A 15,976-nucleotide genomic window follows, 5' to 3' on the forward strand; every position below is an offset into this window, starting at 1 on the left:
CAACATCGGATGCCAGTCTCCTAACGGCTGCGACTGTATCCACCGCCCTACCCTATGGCTCATGTAAGGCAGATGTGGACTCCAAGATAGGCCTTAAAATGGATACCCTATATTGGGGAGATCTTGTTTGGTCCTGACCTTGACAAGATTGTAGCAACGTTGGCAGTATCACTAACGGCAAATTTCCGCCTTCAGCTACTCCCACTACAAGGCCTCGGACTAAATCTGTTAAGTCTTTTTGTCCTCAGGGACAGCCTAAAGGCCAGTCTCTTCCTAGGCTGTCAGCCTCCACGAGGGCCGTCATACCCGGTACCGAGCAGACCTGGACATCCAGACGCCTTGGTTCTAAACCTAAGGATAAACCTTCAGCCTGACGGGACAGGTCTTCATCTGGGGGATCCCAGAGTGAGATATCGACTTTTTCAGTTCACCCAGTGCTGGTGTCAAGTCACCACAGATGCTTGGGTAAGAGTTGAAGTCTCTCACGGGTATGCCCTCTCATTGCTCAGACGGACGCCCCACATGTTTTGTTACACAGGCCCGTCTTCAGACCAGAACAAGACCTTACAAATCCAGAAAGCTATACAGTCCTTGCAGTAAGCAGGGGTAATTATGCCAGCCCCACTATCTCAGCGAGGGACTGGTTATTCTACTTTCTGGTGCAGAGGCCGAATGGTCCTCATTGGCCTATCCTCTATCTAAAATCCCTGAACCAATTCCTAAAGGTGCCTAGGTTCAGGAGGGAACCCCTACGCTCCATCATCCGAGTTATGGAACCTGGGGACTCTATGGTATTGGATATTCAGGACGCGTACCTACAGGTACCTATAGAGCCCTCTCATCAGCGTTAGCTCAGGTTTGCTGAGCCACAGCAACACTTTCAATTTATGGGCTCTGCCCTTTGGACTGTCCACAGCCCCACTGGGGTTTACCAGATTTTTGGCTTTTATGACAGCCCACCTGTTCAGGGTATCTGACTGCTCCTGTATCTGGATGGCCTCCTGCTCTTAGCAGGATAACCAAGGTGCTTTAAAGCCATTTCCAGTTAACCGTTGCTTTCCTTCACAAGCACGAATCGTTAGTCAACTGGGAAAAAGTCCTCTCTGAATCTCTCACAGAGATCGGAGAATCCTTCTGACGTCAGACAAGATCTCCACTCTTCAACTACGAGTGCGCGGATGTCTCCACAGTTGACAAGTGTCATTACACTCTGTAATGCGGGTTCTGGAATTCAGGGTGTCTACAGAAGGATGGATTATGCTCAGTTCCATTCCAGGCCTTTGCAAAAACTGATCCTCTTCAGATGGAATGGGTTTCTCCATCGGATCACTGTTCAGACGATGATGCCCTCTCCGGAGGTGCGTCTGTCTCTATCTGGGTGGCTATGGCCATCTCATCTAGGGTAATCCTTACAACGGACGCCAGTCTCTGGGGGGCAGTGACCGGTCCGCACTCCTTTCGGGGCAGTTGGATGTCTGTCGATTCCGCCCTGCCAATCAACTTATTGGAACTTCAAGCTATCTTGGGCCCTCGCTCTGGCCTAACACATACTTGTAAACCTGTAAAGATTCAGTCCAACAATGTCACAACAGTGGCTTACATCTAGGAGACACTCGTAGTTGGGCAGCAATGACAGGAATGTCACACATTCTGACATAGACCAAGGGTCTCTTCCCAGCCATCTCTGCAGTGTTCATTCCAGGAGTTCTTAATTGGGAAGCGGACTTCCTCAGCCATCACAACGTGCATCCCAGGGACTGGTCTCTTCTCCAAGAGAGGTTTCAACACCTAGTGAGCAGAGGGGGCATCCCAGAGGTGGTCCTCATGGCCTCCTGACTCTATCACCCACTGCCGGTGTTAGGGTCCAGAACTAGAGGTACTGAAGCAACCTTTGGTGACGCGTTGTCAGTGAAATTAACCTTCCAAAAATGTGTACCTGTTTCCTCCGGTCTCCCTTCTTCCTCGAGTTCTTTGGAAGTTCAATCGAGATGGAGGTACTGTCCTGCTGGTGGCTCCAGATTGACCCGGACGTCACTGGTACTTTTCGGAGTCTCTCCATTGACGCTCCGTTCCTGCTGCCTCAATATCCGAACCTGTTGTCTCAGGGTCCTTGCCTTTCCCTGGACCTGGATCATTTGTCTTTGACTGCGTCCCTACTGTGGTCCTAAGGCTTCTCTGGCTCTGTCATCATCGGGATGTTTAGAGCGCGTAGGCCAGCTTTTGCTGGGGTCTACCACACAATGTGGCATACATAATTCTTATGCTATCGTACCTGAAGCTACGATCCTCAGGTGTTTAGGATTTCCAGAAGTTCTGGCATTCCTTCCAGCTGGCTTGGGTCTAGCCCTCCGCCTGGCCTCCCTGAAAGTGCGGATCTCTGCACTGTCAGTATAGTTCGGATGTGCAATTGCTCCACTCTTGGGTATCCAGACCCTCCTTCAGGGTGTTTTCTGGATTCTACCTCCCTTTATCCCACCTAGGGGCTCCTTGGGATTTGGCGGTGGTTCTTCGTGCCCTCCTGGGGCCTCCATTTAAACCACTAGTTTTGATAGCCCTTACGTGATTTGTGGCTTAGACTCTCTTTCTTATGGCATTTGCATCTGCCAGGAGAGTGTCGGAATTGGGAGCGTTCTCATGTGGCTCCCTCTTCTGGATATATCACCAAGACAGGGTTGTGAGTCGCACTTGCCCTGTGTTTCTTCCTATAGTGGTTTTTAAGTTCCATATTATTCAGGAACTTTTTGTACCGACATTTCAGTCTCCAGTCCTCTTGGCTGGGGTGGCCTCATTGACTGTGGTCCGTCCGGCCTCTCACGATTTACGTGGTCCGTTCAAGTTCCTTCAGGAAATCAGACTCCTTATTTGTGGTCTATGGATTTCACAGGAAAGGATGTCCGGCTAATAAACAGAGATTGGCTAGATGGCTTCATATGACTATCTCAGGCGCCAACTCATAGGAAGGCCTTTCTGTTTCTGTTGATGCTTATTCTACTCGGGCTGTGGACCCCTCGTGGGGGTGCTCGCTGTGGCGCCTCGGCTGTTCTGCCTTGCAAGGTGGCCACGTGGTCTTCTGTTCAGACCTTTCTAAGGTTCTCTGCATTGGATTCCTTTGCCTCTCAGGATGCTTCCTTTGGGCGACGGATTCTCCTCTCAGCACAGGAGCGTCCCCACCCTTTATAAGGACTGCTTTGGGATATCCCCAAGGTCAACCCTGTGGACCCCCTATGAACCCTGAAGAAGATAATGGGAGATATGGTAAGAACTTACCCTTGTTATCTCTCTTTCTTTGAAGTCCATAGGGTCCACAGGGCACCCGCCCTGACTCACTTGGCCTCATATGGGCTGTGTTACTGGTCATCGGTTTCCCGTCTCCTTCTCTGTGAGTATGGTTCTTGAGTGTTCCAGTCTTCTCTCTCTCTCTTTCTTTCCTCCTCCGGCCTTTGGCTACTTACAAACTGAGGTGCCTCTGGCTTGGGGGCGGGGTTATAGGGAGAGTGGAGCCAGTGCATCCTGGGAGTTGAAAGCTTTAACTCCGTGGTGCCCGGATTTGGTTCCCAACCTATACACCAAGGTCAACCTTGTCGACCCCCTGTGGACCTCGAAGAAAGAGAGATAACAAGGGTAAGTTCTTACCATATCTCTCATTTTTCAGCGAGATTAAACTCACTGGAATCTTGTACGAGTTGGAGCTTAAACTCACTAAATGTAATAGGTTGCAAGTTTGAGGCTTACTCGGCAACCGTCCAGCGATGTGTGGCAGGTTTTGAAGACAGACTTGACGAAATTCCAGCATGTTTCCGTGTTCCAGTGTGTTTGCTGGAAACATTCTATTATTAAACAAAGAAAAAAGCATAGGTAATAACCTTTACATAACCAGTAATAGCACTTCAGCCTATGCTGGGATTGGAAAAATTGGGGGGACAAAGCGTCCCCACAAGAGACTAGTAGTGTCATCTATGAGGGAATTTCATTTTTGCCAAGTACCTGGGATGCTTGCATGAAACAGGATGCCCACGTGGAACAAGGCGCACCTATCCCAGAGGATCTAGTTAGTAAATGGGTAAATGAGGGGTGTGGGGGAGTGTTTTGTAATAGTTTTATTTTACATTTTTTATACGATGTGTGTCCTGTCCGTTTTTATTTTTTTACAGGTGCCAGCAGGCCCTTGATGTAGTTCTCCAAGTGTCATCATGCCTCGGCAGCCTTGCTGGGGCCAGTAGCCCACCTGTAAAAAAACAAAATTTATACTCGAATGGTAATTATTTTTATACTTAAAACGATTACCTTTGTACCCAAAGTCCAGGGAGTTCAGAGAAGAGTCTTTAAGGGTTTATTTACTAAGTATCGGGTTCTAAAACCTGGCGCTTCCGATTATCTATGCCCGAAATTGCAAAGGGCCATGCCGCAGGCCATTACTAGCCGTATTTTGCTAGTAATAGTATTTCCCTTTTAAATTTCAGCCTTAAACATGATCAGAAGCGCTGAGTTTGAGAACTCAACTTTTAGTAAATAAACCCTTTAGTGCTATTGGCAATAGGGCTGGTTGTACCCAGGAGGAATAGGGGGGTGGACAATTTATTTTTTCTGCAGGCCCTACGCCCCTGGGGAAACCAGCCCTGTTGCCAACAGGCCTAGGGCTGGTGGATCATGGTGTGGTGGGTCAAATATAGTTTTGGTAATAAAACATTTGGGTGACCGCATGCTCTTTGTACCCCTGATTTTTCCAATACCAGATTAGGCAAAAGCAATAGTGCCGAGATTTTTTTCATTTAATTACTTTTTTTCACAATATTTAAACAGATGGAGCATAGTGATCTCGCTACCCTCTGACCTATTTATTGTTTGGCAAGTTATTCTGTCGCAATTCCGCAATTCCTGCAAGTGTACAACTCACTGATTTTTACATCCAGCATGTTGTATGTTTAACGTTAGAAACATCTGAAGGGCGTGTTGTGGTGCACTGAAAACGTATAGGGATGAGTTGTATGCACTCACAGTCTATTACAATAAATATGCTGGAATCACACCACTTTAGTAAAATCGCACCCTATTACATATCGCCCTAAAAGCTCTTTAGCAGTGCTAGCCTGGAAAATTTAGCAAATACAGTTACAGATAATTTATCTGACCAGTGTTTCCCTCGCTGTGCAACAGTTTCAATGAGCGGCCTGACGCAGTAGTCCAGCAGCTGTGTCTTTGTACGCAGTGGCTGTGCTACATTTTGCAAAAGTCGCAGTAGGCGTCTTAAATAAATATACTCCCACTGCCGGCTTCTATGAGCCCATGCTGCATCCGACGGTATCGACATCTGAGTAACAATCAGGAAAATCACACTGCTGGGGGCCAGTGAGCCACTGGCTTCGACATGCCCTGAAAACAGGGCCGACACCCCCATTTTCTGTGATGCTCTGTGTCGCCACCCCATTGCTGCCTCCAGAGGGCAGAGGCCCTGATTCAGAGCCAGACGCTCTGAAAGAGCGCTCGCTCTGAATCAGGGCCGGTCTTCTTGTTTTTTAGAGCGGCATCCTGGCCGCTCGCATAGCTGTGGGTGACCACCCACAGCTATAGCGAGCGGCCAGGAAGATGGTCGCTATGGTCACGCCTCCGTTTGGGCAGCCACTCCCCCGGCCCGTCCACCAAAGGGGGCGTGCTGTCACTCAACATCGACAGCACGCCCCCTTTGGTACGAGACCCGGAGCGACAGTTTGCCTGTCGATATCCGGGTCTCGCGCATGCGCACGACGGAGCCAGCTCCGTTGTGCGCATGTGCACTGGGCCACCATCGACCCGCTTGCGAGCGCACAGCGCTCGCGAGCGGGTCTGAATCAGGCCCAGCGTTCCAGATACAGTGTCACCTACTCGGCTGATGTCTGATGTCCTTATGCAGTCACTCGCCAGGGCCTGAGCAACTGCGGCTGTTGCTGTACATTTGGACGCCTTATATTACATCATATGTCTGGTAGGCACCCTGGCATCTTTCTTTTAGGATTTTTTGGGGACTTTGTGTGAGTTTTCTGTCATTGTTTTCATATGAGGTCATATCAAGAGGCATCACTAAGGGGATGCGGACCGCACCTGGTGTCACCCTCCGAGGAGGTGACTTCCAAATGCCGGCTTCTCCTTAGTGACAGGGAGCTGGGCGCTGCACACTAACATCACAGTGCAGCACCTGGCTCTCGGTCACTGAGGAGTAGACGGCAGTGCAGGGAAAGTCTCTGGGGGCAGAACGTCAGAATGCCCCCCATAGTGTTGAAACCGGGAGTGTACTGTGCAGCCATGCCTCCTCCCAGTGAGGCCACACTGGGTGATACCGACACCAGTGCCACCACTGCTTATGTCTATAGTAAACGTTATCACACTATCAAGATGTGTATATTTTCTGCCTGGTGCACATCTGTAATGGAGCACTGATCGGAAGACCTGTTACAGAGTGTTTACGTGGCTGTTATACACAGAAATTCTCCATGTTAATGGACATACTTGTCTACCTTGATATGTTCTGCTCTGGGAGAAGCCCGGAGAGAAGAAGCAGTGGAGCCAGGTCAGGCTGTTAGCCTCATTAGTACCTGCCCCTCACTTCAAAATGACGCAATTTATGCATATTTAAATAGAGGCGGGGCCATATGAAGCGATTATTATGTAATCGCTTCATTAGGCCTCGTCCCCGGTCCAGCCAATTCCAGGTAAGCTTCTCCCCATTCTAACCACCTCTTTAGTAAATGGGCGGGATGAGTGCCTACTTCTCCAGGGGTGCGGGAGGCTACCTGAAAAATAGAGATCCTACCGCAGGTTCCAGGAGAGTATTTTAATGTTTTTCTTCTAAGTGCATAACCTAATGGGATGCGGTATGTCCTGGCTTTAGTGGAGGTTGTTTGAACCATAACAAATGTATGTACTTTGATCACTCCTTTGGCCTGTAAGTGTGTTATGTTAAGGGCAATTATACAAATTTTATCTATACAGCGCACTTCTGAAGCAGAACTTAAAGTCACTGTATCAGAAGCATAGCACAGAGGTTTGGCAAGAAGAAAACAAACCGAAAAACAATGAACACAGGCCCTGATTCAGAGCCGGTCGCTCTGACAAAGCGCTCGCTCTGAATCAGGGACGTTTTTTTTTTTTTTTGAAGAACGGCCTCCTGGCCGCTCGCATAGCTGTGGGTGACCACCCACAGCTATAGCGAGCGGCCAGGAAGATGGTCAAGACCATCGCGACCATCGGGCTTGCGACGAGACCCTTGTGGTAGGGTCTCGTTGCCGCAAGCCCCAGAGAGATTTCGGCTCAAACAGAGCCGAAAGCTCTCCCACTGACATCACTTGTGATGTCAGTGGTGCCGCCCCCAGACGGTAGGCGTTCTCATGGGAACGCCTCCGTCTGGGCAGCCACCCCCCCCGGCCCACCCACCAAAGGGGGCGTGCTGTCACTCAACATCGACAGCACGCCCCCTTTGGTGCGAGACCCGTCGCTATCCGGGTCTCGCGCATGCATTCTGGGCCACCATCGACCCGGTTGCGAGCGCTCAGCACTTGCGACCGGGTCTGAATCAGGCCCACAGTGAACATAACAGGGAGAACGACTTTAATACAGGGTTGGTGCAGCCAATTTTGGTAATTCCACAGGCTTGATAACCCACCCATGAAAGGTACCAGATGAGGCTGTCACTTTGGGTGTGCTACATAGGTTACCCTGGGTGGAATAGGCAACGCCTACAAGAGATGACATTATAAACCCCCGGTGTGGTGACAAGCCTTTGGATACCACATTTATTTTCTCTCTCTCTACATAAATACATTGTTCTGGGGATAATATACTATTGTGATTTTTTTTTGTTCCTTTCTATGACTCTACTGATATCCTGAGGCTGTAGAAGATATTGCTGCATCGACATTATCACCTGAATCAGAAGGGACATATTCATTTCTGTTGCCTATATGACTTTATACCGACATTGGTATTTTCTGTGGTCTAACAGTGTTAGTGATACTTTTTGTATATAGTCGTGGAAGGCTGCATAGATAGGTGCAACTAGAGACTTTCTGTTCTATTTTGTATTTTTGTAGATTGACTGATCTCTGTGGGCCTGATGCAGAGTATGCACTACGCCAGTTAGCATAACGTATAGTGCGTGTAATCGTTCTGCGCATTTTCAGAAGTGTGGGTCCAAGATTGTAAGCTCTTACACGAAGGGCCCAATCTAGCATATGTCTCATGTCTGCCCACTCTTTGCCTACCCTACTTTACGCATTAGGTTTTATGCTGCACTTTTAAATGTTATTGTACTACTTTCAGCTACATTTAGAATCTGTCCTTGTTGTTTTGCCGCTTGTCGTGGTATCTGTGCAACTTATTCATGAATTTGTATCACACACTATTTAGCTTAATTTATATTGGTGCTGTGGAATTTGTGATGCAAACCACAGAAACTATGGTGATAATGTGCACATTCATACGCTGCCAGCTGCAGGCGATGTGACAGATTCCAAGTACAGTAAGAACATGGACTTGCAATCAGGGCCAGATGAGGGCTCTGTGCTGCCCCCAATGTCATGACGTTACGCCTAGGGAGGAGGGCCGCCTGCTCTAGGAAATAGAACACTGCCCAGTTTGCAAGATGCCTGCTAGAAGCGTCCCTTGGACGCTGCAAGCGGCTGCACCCTGCAAATCACATGCCCTGGGGCCAGGGCCGGATTAATGCTTGTGGGGGCCCCTGGGCAACTAAATTGTAGGTGCCCTCACCAATAAAATTGATGCCCCGTCGCTGTTACAGATGGTAGTCCTGCTTAATTTTCCTGATTACTGACCACTCTCCCAAGTCCAACCACCAATGATCAGCGAAGCTTCTAAGGCAGCCTCTCTTGCTCCTGTCTTCCTATTTTGTCCAGCCCACTGCTCCATCCTCCACTACACAAAATGGCAAAATGTGGTATGTGCTTGTGCCTCCAGATTGTGTATATGTGCCCCCCTATGTGTATATGTGCCTAACTATATGCTCTATATTGTGCCCCCTCTATTTATTTTAATTTTGGTCATCATTGCCCCATCTGTAAGTTAAGTAATGTGCTCCAAAAACACCATCCCTAATCTATGTTTGTTAAATGACCCCCACCCCTCCCAACTTCTTAAATGTGCCCAGCCTTTGCACCCCTAAGTTGCTTCTTAAATGTGCTACACACAAACCCCTACACCACCCTCTATATGTATTTAAGTGTATTCCCCCCCACACAAGACACGCAACTCTCTTCCAATGTCCTCTCTATCCCCGGCTATGCTATGCTCCAGCGCAAGATGTACAGTGTACTCACCCATCACTGTATCTTCTGAGTCACTGTCTTTCCTCTCGCTGGCTCCTCTGAGTCTGCTCTGACAGGTGGCTGCATCGTTGCAACATCATCAAGCAGCTGCCGGGAGCAGAGTTCAACTTCAGCAGTCCGCAATCCCCGATCAATGCCGGGCTGCCGGCGGAACCCCTATCAGTGAGGGTACCTGACTTCTGTACCCCCTAAATGACGGCCCTGCCCGGCAGCATCACGGAAAAAATATAGTATACTGCAATGCTGCTGGGAGCCGGCCAGGGATGGTGCAGAGAGATGGGGAAATGTTTTCCGCAGTGTGGGGGCCCCTACTGTGTGGGGGCCCCTGGAAGACCGCCCCGTCCGCCCTGCCTATAATCTGGCCCTGCCTGGGGCAGCTACAATGCTGCCCCCAGAGCCCTGTGTCCTGTGCTACAGCACCGCTCTCACACACCCCTAGTTACGGCTCTGCTTGCAATTGTACACACATGCAGACTCGGACATAAACACATATATGCCTGAGAAAGCCGTATTATTTGCAGGTAGATGATGACAGGTGCAAATAACAAGGATGATGGCGGTCCATAGCACCACCGTACTGCTTGTGGTTGGCTGTTTACGATTGCACCGCTGGTGCTTTGTTTATGGTTCGGGCATTTTTTATGCTTTCGGGTGTATGTTTTAGCAAATGGGGTTTTTTTTGTATGGAAGATGGGGAGTTGTTTCTGATGTAGCAGAGAAGTATTCAACGTTTAAATGATGCACATTTTGCATACAAAACAAATACAGTAGCTATAAGCACTTGCGCAAGTATATATGACGTATGCCTGGTGTACACTGGGCGCATACTGGTAGCCACGTGCACGTATTTTGCGATAGTTGCAGCATTGCATATACATGCAAGTGTAGTTTTTCTATTGAATGCAAATTGTAGCTGCGTTTCGTGCCGTAATTGCAGCAATCTCAGCCCCTGTATGATTTATTAGCTATTTATAGAGAAGTAGAGCTTGTTCACAAGGATGGATTTGTGGGTGTTAGCCTCAGGTAAACTGTGGCTCACAAGCACTCTGCTTATGGATAATGCAATCCAAATCTATTTGTATGAATTAAGCCATTCTTATCAACCTTAAAGGAATTAATAATTACTGTACAAATGTTGTCCTGATCTCACTGCTAATATCATAATTCAAGTTATTTCCAAATCTTTATTCAATGTATCTCCTAGGGTTCAGTTTGTACATAATAGCCTGTAGATGTCATTGTTGCTCTTCTAGGCTGTGCACAGCTTGAAGTCAGTGACTAAACCTTTAAAAATATTCTATACACACACCTTTCCTTTTATCACTACTGAGATATCTACTCTCTTTCCTTTGCAGAATTCAGTTGATAGAAGGGAAGAACTTCCAATAAAAGAGAGAGAGAGAGAGAGAGAGAGAGCGATAGCAAATAAACAACTGTAGTCTACCTTAATGTACGGTGTTTTGCTCTTTAGGATTTGTACTTATCTTGGGATAAAACAAGTGATAATATTATGGCTAGAGGTTATGTTAAGATTTTGCACCAAGAAGCATATATTAGAGCAGAGACCACTACGGGACGGATGCTATCTCCACTCTATGGAAAACAAGGGAAGAAAGAAAATAAGGTATTGTTTCTTACACAAAAGCTTCCCACAGGCACTGTTTAATTTAAAATCCCACTTTTTCCTTTGCTTAATGAACAGTGTTTTTCCCAAATAATGGCAGGCAAAAGATTTCTGAATTATATTCAAATGCATGAATGACATAGCAATCCAATGCATCTATGATGTTACCTTGTCTGTGGGCAGGCATTTTCTGGGCTTTTCCAATATGTATAAAAATGCACATTGTGAATCTTTTTCCTCAGCTAAAATGTTACGAGGGGCAGAGTTTATCTATTTAATAATGAGGTCTCTAAACTCAGGTCAGCCTGGTGCTTACAGCAAGTACCACTAGCTTGGCCACTCTGTTGTTGTGAGGCCAGGACTATTACAGTTGGCTTCCACACTATTATTGGTGGCTCTTGTTCAACGCCATAAATCAGATGGTGCTGTAGTAATCCTGTCTTGAGGTCAAGGTAAGCACAGTAAGCAAGCTGCCATTGTCCTTGTTCAATGGACACCTGGGTAATAGTAATACACCAGTTTTAAGGGCCCCATGCATCTGCCGGCTGTTTCCCAGATTCCCCGATCAGACCAGATCCACCAGTCGAAATTTTCACAGATTCCCCAACCCTTCGGGGTCGGGGCAACAGTGAAATCCAACATGTTGGATTTGACTATTGCCCTGACCCTGCCGTCTGCAAATTGGGGAATTTGCCCAATACATTGCAAATGTATAGGGGCCTTTAGTTTTCTTAGTACATCCAGCACTAGACTTGGGGTTAAATATGTTTATTGCTTTCTGGTTTACCAAGAGACATTATTTCCCTACTTTGCTTATTGCACTACATTGCAAGCTGTAAATTCTGTGCTTGGTCCCTTTTGTTTACCTCCTGGTACAATGTTACAGTCAGCAATGGCACATTTCTCCTCTAATTAGTAAGAGGACTCCTATGAATTAATGGTTAATTAGCTGTATAGACACCTGTGAGTTAATTAAGGATACTTTAGCTTTATATTGTCTGCAGCACAGTGAAAATGAGAAGCACTGAGACAGGTGGAGAACACCTGTGATAACAGTTAATATTCCAACAGTATAATATTAGGCCTGATTCACAGTGCACACAAAGCATCTACAGCCACACTGCCTGCTTGAAACAAATCGTTGATTTCCACCTCTAATAATTTATTAAGACAAGCTAACAAATACAAAAATAATTATAATACACGACGGCTGTGGTGCAGATCCTACCTTGTGAGCTGCTCTTTCCTGATGCTGGGCATACACTATACAATTATCTGTCAGATATCTCTCCAATCTGGCTGGTTGAAATGAAAATCTGGTAATGTATGGGAGCAAATGACAATCGACCATTTGCTCACAAACATTGGAAAACAGTTAAAAATGGTCGTTCAGACAAATTGCTTAAAACACACAAATTTAACATTTTTGAACAATTGTTTTTTGCCCGGTTTCCAGTGTTTAAAACCATATGATCGACTGTCATTTGTTCCCATACATTACCAGGTTTTTATTCCAACCAGCCAGATTGGACAGATATCTGACAGATAATTGTTTAGTGGATGGACAGCTTTAGACATAATAGAATACATTTTGTCTTCAAGAGTTGGCCACTTCTCAGTGACTATAAAAAACAGTATCCTTGGCGATAATTAAACAAAATTGTTAGTATAGAAAAAATATTCTACATATGTAAATATTATTCATGCGATTAATTAATAGCAGCAGCTAGTTTCAAGGTAATTAGTAAATAAAAAACGAAATTATTATTATCCTTTATTTATATGTAGCCACAAGAGTTCTGCAGTGCCTAACAAAGTACATAAACAATTGAGCAGAATAAGAGAACAGTGACTTACACTATAAGACATAGCAAGACAAGTACATGGTATATAAACATTGCTGCATCAACAGTCATAATAAGTAGTATGGTGGCAAAAGTCAAGGGTTAGGTTCCATAAGTAATAGTAAGGGAAGGAAAAGCACATGGGGAAGGAGAGCCCTGCTCATGAAAGCTTACATTCTGAAGGATTGGGGTAGACAGACAGGGGTGACACAGATGAGGTAGATAGTGAGCATGGGACTGAGTGTTAGGATGAGAAATGGAAGGCTTTGATGAAGAAGTGGTTTTTGAGAGCCCGCTTGAAGTTTTGCAGAGGAGTGGAGAGTCTGACAGGGAGAGGTAGAGAATTCAAGAGGTAGGAAGCAGCACATGCACACTCTTCGAGGTGGTAGTGGAAAGAAGTAATCACTTGGCAGGAGATGCAGCGATCATTATCAGAGCGAAGAGGGCCGACAGGTGTGGGAAGGGAGATAAGGTCAGAGATGCAACTGGGAGAGGAATGGTTGAGGACTTTGTGAGTGTGAAGCTTGAATTAGGTTCTGAAAGGGAAGGGGAGCCAGATGTAGTAAATTTGTAGAGGAAGATGAGCTGGGTAGCAGCATTGACGATAGATTGGAGAATGGAGAGAGATGAGGGAGTCAGGGAGGCCAGAAAGGTGGAGGCACTGGCGTTCCCATAATGGGTGCAAGGTGTGCGGTGCCCACAGGCCCCTGGGCCAGGGGAGACCACACACCCTGCACCCACATAAATATGGCTTACAGCTCCGTTGGCCGGGTGCTGACTGCAAAGCCGCAGCAATCATGGGGAAAATGGCCACTGCTGCCATTATCCGGTGAGTCACGTATGCATATTGTAGAGATGTCTCGTGATCATGGTGCGGGTGCCATGTTCCCGGAGACCTGCACATGCGCAGTAGACTTTGGCAAAATGCCAGAGTCTACCACTGGAGAAGAGGGGGCCCAATCGGAGCCCTCTCCTCTCTGGGAGGAGGTTAGTAGTCCAATCTGGTGATGACCAGTGAGTGGATGAGGGTCTTGGTAGCATGCAGGGTGAGAAAGGGTCTGATCCTGGAAGTATTTTTGAGATGGAAACGGCAGGACTGCGAAAAGTACTGAATGTGTGGTTTGAAGGTGAGGGAGGAGTCAAGGAAAACTCCAAGACAGCACACTTGGGGGCTAGAGGAGATGGTTGTGCCGCTCAATAGATAATGAAATTGTGGGAAGTGAGGTTATGCGGAAGGATGGGAAGATGATCAGTTCAGTCTAATGCTGGCCATACACTAGTACGACCAACATAAGATGCGATTCACCATACGATTTCCCTTGAACTCTCCGACAGCTAATGGCAGTCCCGGCCACACGATTTGGTGCTTTTTTTTAGAGGTTTTGGCATAATCATGGCCAAAACCTCTATTTTATTATTTGCAAAATTCTATTGCAAAATATATTACTATATATAATGAGTAATGTTGGAGTGTTGGGGTTGTGCATCTGTAATTCTTCCTTTTGTGTTTGCAACAATAGTCTCCACAGGTAGCACCTCCCATTATATATATATATATATATATATATGTATTCAGGGTGTGCAGTCTAGGGCCCCTTCCTACATAGGGAAAATAGCATGAAAAAGTGGGGAGACCTTCCTGGACTCCAAAAAAACTTTGTTAGCAGAATCATATAGAAGAGTAGGCATAAGGAGAGCACTGTACGCTTTTAAAAGTTGTCAAATGGCTGATATGTGCATTTTTTTTAAAAAAGGTTAAATAAATGTAAAAAGCTGTAGAATTTTGTTAAATTACAAAGGAATTAAACAGAAAATGCAAAAAAAGTTGAAAAAATAGGCTTTTGGGGTAATTTGAGGAGACTAAAAAATTTTAATAAATGATAAAAAGCAATCTTTGTTCGTTTAAATAAATACTTTCATTAAATTTGGGGTGCATTATTTCGCCAAAAAAGCTTATTTCTCTTTCATCCACTAGGGGACACTGGAAGCTTAGTACACTGGGGTATAGAGGCGTAGATAATTGGAGCTGGCACGTTAAATAATTTAGAAGTGTGAAGCTTCTCCCCCTCTATGCCCCACCAGCTCTCAGTTTAAAAGACAGTGCCTAAGGAGCTGGACACTATTAGCTGTGCTCCAGCAGTATACTTCGGGTCCCTGGTGCCCCGACTCAGAGTTAGGCAGGAGTGCACTGGGCTTCTGTTAAAAGCACCTGATAGCTCCTCACCGCCGCAGCATCACGGAGTGTGTGTCTTTATCGGGAGCAAGGGAGCGCAGTAAGTATAAGACCCAGCTGCGTGTCCCCCGTCTCCCGCCCCTGATTCCAGACACCGACACAGCGCGGCTCTCACTAGTCCCCCGCCACAAAAGTAGATCCAAAAACAGACAAATCTCAGGTGCACAACTCCAAATTATTAATAATATATAAATGCAATACAATTTTGCAATCAATAGAGGTTTTTAGCATAATCTTGGCCAAGGTTATGGGCCTACCCACCATATCCAGGTAACCTCTGTAGGGTAGGTCCCTAACATACAACGATTCAAATCCAGAGTGCAGGACACCCCAAACTAGCCCAGCTAAGCTTCCCCAGGGCACCGCCATAGTAAGAAAAGTGCAGTGTGAAAGATAGTTAGGAGCAGCTACTGCTGCATATAAAGAATGAAAAAAAAAAAGTGAGGTACATATATAATAAACAAACAGTGAAGGGTTAAAATGTGTCATAAAAGAAAAATGTGTTATAATGCGGTGCCCTGAAACAGATCAACAAAGGCAATCCAGGGGGCCCCATGCCCCAAAAATGAACCAAAGTTGCACTACAGTATATAAAACTTGTAGGACTTACCTAGAATTGTGCCTAATACCAGTGTGCATATTCATTACAAGACTCCATGCTTTTAAACCAATAAGGTAGGGGTGCTAATCCAGACTGAGGGCGTCTCCTTTCCCTCAGGTGTGCAATAAAGCACATTAAATGGAGTATATGGGAAGGTTTCTGGACTGCACACCCTGAATATATATAATGGGAGGTGCTACCTGATGAGACTAATTGTAGGCACAAAAACAGACAAATCTCAGGTGCACAACTCCAAATTATTAATAATATATAAATGCAATACAATTTTGCAATCAATAGAGGTTTTTAGCATAATCTTGGCCAAGGTTATGGGCCTACCCACCATATCCAGGTAACCTCTGT

The 15,976-nt window shown here is 46.2% G+C and overlaps 1 protein-coding gene across 2 annotated transcripts in view; it reads left to right on the plus strand.

Moving 5' to 3' along the window:
• MUS81 (MUS81 structure-specific endonuclease subunit) overlaps nt 1-15,976 on the plus strand; it is a 200,623-nt gene that overhangs the window by 51,360 nt on the left and 133,287 nt on the right. Inside the window, exon 1 of one of the 2 annotated variants that reach the window (XM_088468350.1) lies at nt 10,914-10,935. The exons of the other annotated variant lie outside the window; for it this stretch is intronic. The gene's annotated coding sequence lies outside the window, so the exon portion shown is untranslated. Of the gene's footprint in view, nt 1-10,913; nt 10,936-15,976 lie in introns of those variants that run through there. 2 annotated transcript variants of the gene reach the window in all.

The sequence above is a fragment of the Taudactylus pleione genome, unplaced genomic scaffold (genome assembly GCF_031769625.1).
Source record: "Taudactylus pleione unplaced genomic scaffold, aTauple2 ptg000085l, whole genome shotgun sequence".
Taxonomy (NCBI): Eukaryota; Metazoa; Chordata; class Amphibia; order Anura; family Myobatrachidae; genus Taudactylus; species Taudactylus pleione.